Raw genomic sequence first — 6,304 nt, forward strand, 5'->3', positions numbered from 1 at the left:
CCCCTCTGTGGAGAACACCCAAGGAGACCAGTGGTATAAACAGATATAAGCAGGGAAACAGTCAGGAAGCCACCCAAGAGAGGTGACAGTGGCTTGGATCAGTGTAGTGGCAGAAAAGGCAGTGGGAGTTAAAATTATTTCTTGATATTAATTGTGTTATTAATTTTATATCGTCCTCTATACTCTAATCACACATTTATTCACTTTACCTTGTTGAGCGTCTACTTTGTGTTCAGCCCGCAATTTTTAAGCAGTGAAGGATTCTTTAAAACAAGGATTCCAGGAGCCGGCCCTGTGGCTTGGCGGTTAAGTGCGTGCACTCCACTGCTGGCGGCCCGGGTTCGGATCCCGGGTGCACACCGACGCACTGCTTCTCCGGCCATGCTGAGGCCGCGTCCCACATACAACAACTAGAAGGATGTGCAACTATGACATACTACTATCTACTGGGGCTTTGGGGAAAAAAAGGAGGAGGATTGGCAATAGATGTTAGCTCAGAGCCAGTCTTCCTCTGCAAAAAGAGGAGGATTAGCACGGATGTTAGCTCAGGGCTGATCTTCCTCACAAAAAAAAAAAAAAAAAAAAAACCACAAGGATTCCAGACTCTATGGAATTTACCATCTAGTTGGGAGGGAAGGATGACAGTTATTTAAATAATTATAATACCCGGGGTAGGAGGACTGATTATTGTTACAAAGAAATGAAGATGAGCGTTACAGGAGTTCCTGCTTCTGAAGGTTTGGGACTTGCCTGATGGCTACAGGAGACTCCTAAAAAGAACCACCTTACAGTAGGTGTGTCTGTGAAATAAGCTCTAGCATTTATAACATATGGATACAAGAATGGCTCACTTAAAGAAGAAGTTTGTAGGTTTCCGTTTTTTGTTCTGTTTTGTTTTATATTTGAGGAGATTATCGTTTTGTCGTGGAGGTTGTGGGAAGCCCGGCGCCCCCCTCAGGGATGAGGGACTTTTCCTGCAGTTTCTGGGGATGCTGCTAACAGATAGCCCTCAGGTGCCAGCCCTCTTGGGGAATTGCCTTGGCTGAAGAAGGCAGTTTTGCCAAAGATATGCATCCTTCCCAGGGCGACGGAGGCCGCTTCTTCCAACTCAGGACAGCTCCAAAGGGTTACCCAGCTTCAGAGCTCCCAGTGGAATTGCCTGCGGCCTCCCTGAGACTACATCAGAGCCTGATTTCTCTCTCTGCCCAAGCCTGCTTCCTTCTCTCCCCTCTGTGAGTGAGGATCCCAAGAACACACCTCCATGAACTTTCTCCATGCTCTTCTCCATCTCAGAGTCCACTTCTTGAGGAACACAGCATGCACGATCTTTGTGTAACTCATCCAGTGAGCTAGATAGACGGACATCTATGCTCTTTTCCCATCGGCGTCTAGTTCCAGGTTAATGCTTGTCGTTGAATGAACTTCTTTGTTTCATTTTGTCAGGAAAAATAACTTTATAACCCAGCATCTTTTCTTTTTGTCGATAGCTGCCAAGAAACTTAAAGTTAAAATCAATGATTAGTTATAAATAAGAATACATTTCTGCTGCCTGGAAACATCTACTGCCTCTGATCATATTTTTCAACCCAATTGTCCTTCTTTCCGTGATGTTCAATCTTATAAGCCCCTCAAATCCCTTTGGAAGAAAATTGGCAAATAGTCTAGAAAAAGATATTTGCCACGAGGGTTAATAATTTTTTAGGTATTTCCAGCTGGCTGCACTACTGCCCAGAGACCACTAATACAGAAAACACTTCTTCACCTCTACAGCCTGAAAAAGCTTTTGGCTTCACCTTTAAAGATCATTCAGAAGAAATGCAAATACAGTTCCAAAAATCTTGGATGGTAGCATAGATTTTTACTGAAGTTGTCTTGAGGATACCAAGTGATCTGAAGTGATGCCATAGGTGTGGAGCAAAACTTCTATAAATTACATTAATCTCTCATCCTGGAGTGGTCAAGACTCTGGTGATTACAAGTTTTAGAGACTCAAATCAAATTAGCATGAGAAAATACAGAATTTCTTTTCTCAAATACCTGGAAGGTCCAGGGGTGGATCTGCTTCTCTCATGGCTGAATCTAGAGCCTCCAGTGGTGTCATTAGGACTCTGTGTCTTCCCTGTGACTTGTCTCAGCTTTCCTCTGTATTGGTTTTAGTCTCAGACAGGCTTTCATGACATGGTGGCAAAGAAGGCCACCAGCTACCATGGGCTTACACAGTCATTGCAGCTGTGGATCCCAGAGAAGAGAGGGCTTTCCCTGTCCCAGTCATTTCAGCAGATATCCCAAGGAACACTACAGTCAGCCCTCTTGGGATTGCGTACCCATCTCTATGATGGGGGAAGGATGCATCTACCTAATACAAACCACATGAAACAGGTTCACAGATCACAGAAATGGAAAAGGAAAAGCCCACTGGGTCAACAACAGCTAGAATTACCACACTTACTACTGTCCACAATTTCCCACAACTCATAGGACCTCCTCTAATGCTCTTAAAATTCTGATCCAAGCTGCTTTCCTGCTCACTCTTCCTTCCTCTCTCTGGATCAGTCATCTAAATCCCCTACTTCAAAATTGTATTTTCTTATCCATGTATTCCCTCACCTTCCTTTGTTGACCTTCTCTCCAATTTCCTAGTGCCTGTCTTTACCGCTCGCAGGGATCAGCACAAAAGAGGCCAAGTTGCTAAACGTGCAAAGACTCCTGTGTCTTTAGATGGTAAAGAAAGACAAGGGGTTGTGGATATTATGTTTTAACATGATTTGCGTTTATTATACCCCTAGGTCATTGTATTTGCTTCTATCTATTGATATATTTGGCAGCTCTTGCTTCCTGAGTGAGCAAGAAGTTTTGGTTGGAGGCGAGGGGCCTCAAGGAGGGAGAAAAGACTGTAACAAAAGATGTGGCCTCTGTTCCAGTCGTGTTCCTGGGTCAGGCTTTGAGCCTGTAGTCAGGGGAATAGGGTAAAAATCCAGTGGAATGGTCCAAATAGAATTTGTAAGATCCTGGGCCCCAAAGTCTAGGGAACAAGTGATAAACTGGGAAGGAGAACATTCTGGATCTAGCAATGCTCTTACACTTGGAAGAACAGAAGTTTGGGAACATCTGGAGACAACATCCCTGGCATGGCCCTTGGCACTCTTCTGACAGCCAATGATAGATGAAGCTTCTCTAAGAGGTCTCACGGACACGGGCCTGAGAGCACCACAAAGCTGCGTGTCTACTCCATTCTGTAACTTGCAACCTGGACCGTGGGTCCACACCAGGTACTCCTTTGGATATTCCTAATGGGAGGCACTGGAGAGTTGCTAATTTCTGTCGTTAAAACCAAAATGGCCCCATCCATGCTGAAGTTATTTCAGAATAAGAAGGTCTTGTTTTAAGCCATAGGCTGATGAGAGTAGGAATATTTGGGTTTCATATATAAAAAGCTTGAACACATTTCTAAGAAAAGCACTGAAAATTGAATAGATAAACTTACAAGGGATAAATTTTATAAAGGAGGAAGTATAAGAAACATTTTTAAATGTTCAACATCAGTGGCAATAAATATTTCCCATTCAAGGGATTTTTTTTTTAATATAGTAATGTAGTAAAAATTTAGTTTCATCAAGACTATTAAATTAACAGACTGATACATTACCAGTGGCAATGCAAAATGGCCCAAGTATATCGGAAATTGATTTAATCATATGCATTAAAAGTTCTTAAAATGTTCAGCCTTTTACTGTAATATAGCCTTTCTTATCATAAAAAAGTCTTAAATGCATAAAAGCACTAGGCAAGGCAATGTTCAATGTAGAAATTTTTTGTAATAATCAAACATCTTTAGTAATAATCAGTATAATAAATTATATATATATATATATATATATATATACCTTAAAATGTTTGGATAAATATTATTGTATTATGGATTATTATTGTATTATGGATTAATAACATGGATTATTATTGGATATATATATATGTGAGTGGCTAAGTAAACTATGCTACACACACAATTAAATTTCATGCATATATTAAAAGTAAAGATTATATAGGCTACATAATAGTTTACAGAAATAAATTTATGAGTATAGTTTTTGATACAATGTGAAGTGAAAATTATACATACAATATGATTAAAAGTAGTACAGAATTATGTATTGTAAGGAAGAATTTATTATAAAAAAAAGAAAACACTAAATATGGATCTGTAGGCAAGGTGAAACTGTGGAAATGCTTATATTCTTTTCTCTGTGTACCAAATTATATCATTTTTATAATGGGAAAATAGGTCTGTGAAAATTTTCTACTTAGAAATTGGCGGAAAATAAATAAAAACAATCTAATATTCCTGTCCTCTTTTGTATTTATTTTCTACTAGTTTTCATGTAGAACTCACTTTTTTATATTTTATAGGAATGCATATTTATGAGTGAATAATTAAATATTGACATGAAAATGTCCATCATAAGTTAGATTTTATAAAGTGACTTTATAAAGTTTAGAATCTATGAAAGTGACTTATTTAGGACCCTTACAAAATTGAGAAAGATACAGAGCTGAATGCTTGAGAAAGACATGAGATTTAATACATGAGAGGTTTTAAAGGTGTGCCAGTGTAACATGCTCCGTGTTTTTCTGCAGCGTTTATGAGGCCTCCCCAACTGTCTTCTTGGTGGGAGTCAGTTCACTACATCCAACCATGGAAATGAAAGGGCCCAGGTCTTCCTCTCCGTACTCCATCTCAGTGAGGGAACGGGATCTTTCCATACCTAGGCCCAAGTCATTAAATGAGTAAGCAGTGCCAAGATGAATAGTGGGCTGGCTTGTCTTCACTGCAGAGATAGCGACAGAGGTGTCCTGTGATACAGTAGAGGTAGAAGAGGCATGACCAGGCTTTTTCTGGGAAAATACTGATTATACTCCCTCACTTCCAACACCTTGCTCAGATGTTGTCTTGGCCATCATCATAACAAGAATTTATTCAGGCAAAAATCATTTACAAATCCTAAACCTTCAGCAAAGGTTGATGAGGAATAAGATGTTTACAGTCTCTAAATACCTCCCAACAAATTGTATACTAATCACAAAAGGGAAAATGGTAACTTTACAGTGGAGAAATCTGACCAAAACCACATTAAGCAAGTGATCAGTGAACATCATAGATCATGGGCTATTAGTCTGTCCCCCTCACCGGACTGAAAGCACCGAGAGCAAGGTCCCAATGTTATTGATCTCTGTCCCTCCAGATTCTATAACACCAGACATAGTAGCAAAGGCTGAGAGAATCCACACCTATTGGGAGCCAACTATGTCCTCATAGTTCTCTGTCTGGTCGTATTCGTCCCATTTTACACAGGAAGAAGCTAATGGTCAAAGAGAGCAAGGAACTTGTTCAAAGTAATACAATCAGTGATCTACAGGGTTCAAATTTGAGCCCGGATCTGCCTGACTCCAAAGCCCAATTTTTTTCCAATTTTTCACAATGCTTTTGGTATGAAATCTAACTATGAAACAATAGAATTTGTCAACCACACGACAGAGATTTATTCATCATAAGAATTAAGAACAAAAAATTTCACATAGACAGGAGTCACAAACTCAAATGCCAATGATTGCCCCCTTAATACACAAAATGAATGAATTAGGTAAGAAAGTGGCACCTGGTGAGGGCTCCGGTGAACTGGAGGGTGAATGATTCATCCAAACAGTGTGGCTGCCTGCAGCTCCAATTCATGGATGGCATTTGTGGATGAGAGCCCAGGTTGCCAGGTCTTCTGGTGTTTCGTGAGGAGGAGGAGATCTGAACGTGTGTGAAATCTTCCAGTTTTTAAACAATGGCAGCTAACTTTTAAAAAGTAAAACACTTAGCTAGGCAAACTAAACACATCTACATGCCACATTTGGCCTGCGGTCACCAGCTTACAACCTCTGGCAGAGAACATTGTTCTCAGGATTCTTCACGTTGTCAGTGGTGGTCCCGTCTTCCCACATGATGTTGGTGTGAGGGCTTCACCATGTGGACCCATCCCAGGACTACTGCATAGTTAGGAACACAGCAGACTGAGGCGAGCCTTAGCTGAAGCCAGAGGGAAAGTGTAATAGGCTGACGCGATGGCTGGCATTTTATAATGGATTGTCTGGAGAGCAAGAGGACTGGAGAAGAACCCCAACTCCTTAGTCAGTGATGTCTGGTCCCACTGATTGACGCTGCCTACCACTAGTCATGTGGCTTTGATTTAGTGACTTCCCTTGTGGGCCCCTGAAGGGACAACATTGTTAAGAAATAACAATATATGCTTGAAAAATATGT

This window comes from Ceratotherium simum, chromosome 10, assembly GCF_057802395.1.
Source record: "Ceratotherium simum simum isolate JZ-2026a chromosome 10, ASM5780239v1, whole genome shotgun sequence".
Lineage (NCBI taxonomy): Eukaryota > Metazoa > Chordata > Mammalia > Perissodactyla > Rhinocerotidae > Ceratotherium > Ceratotherium simum.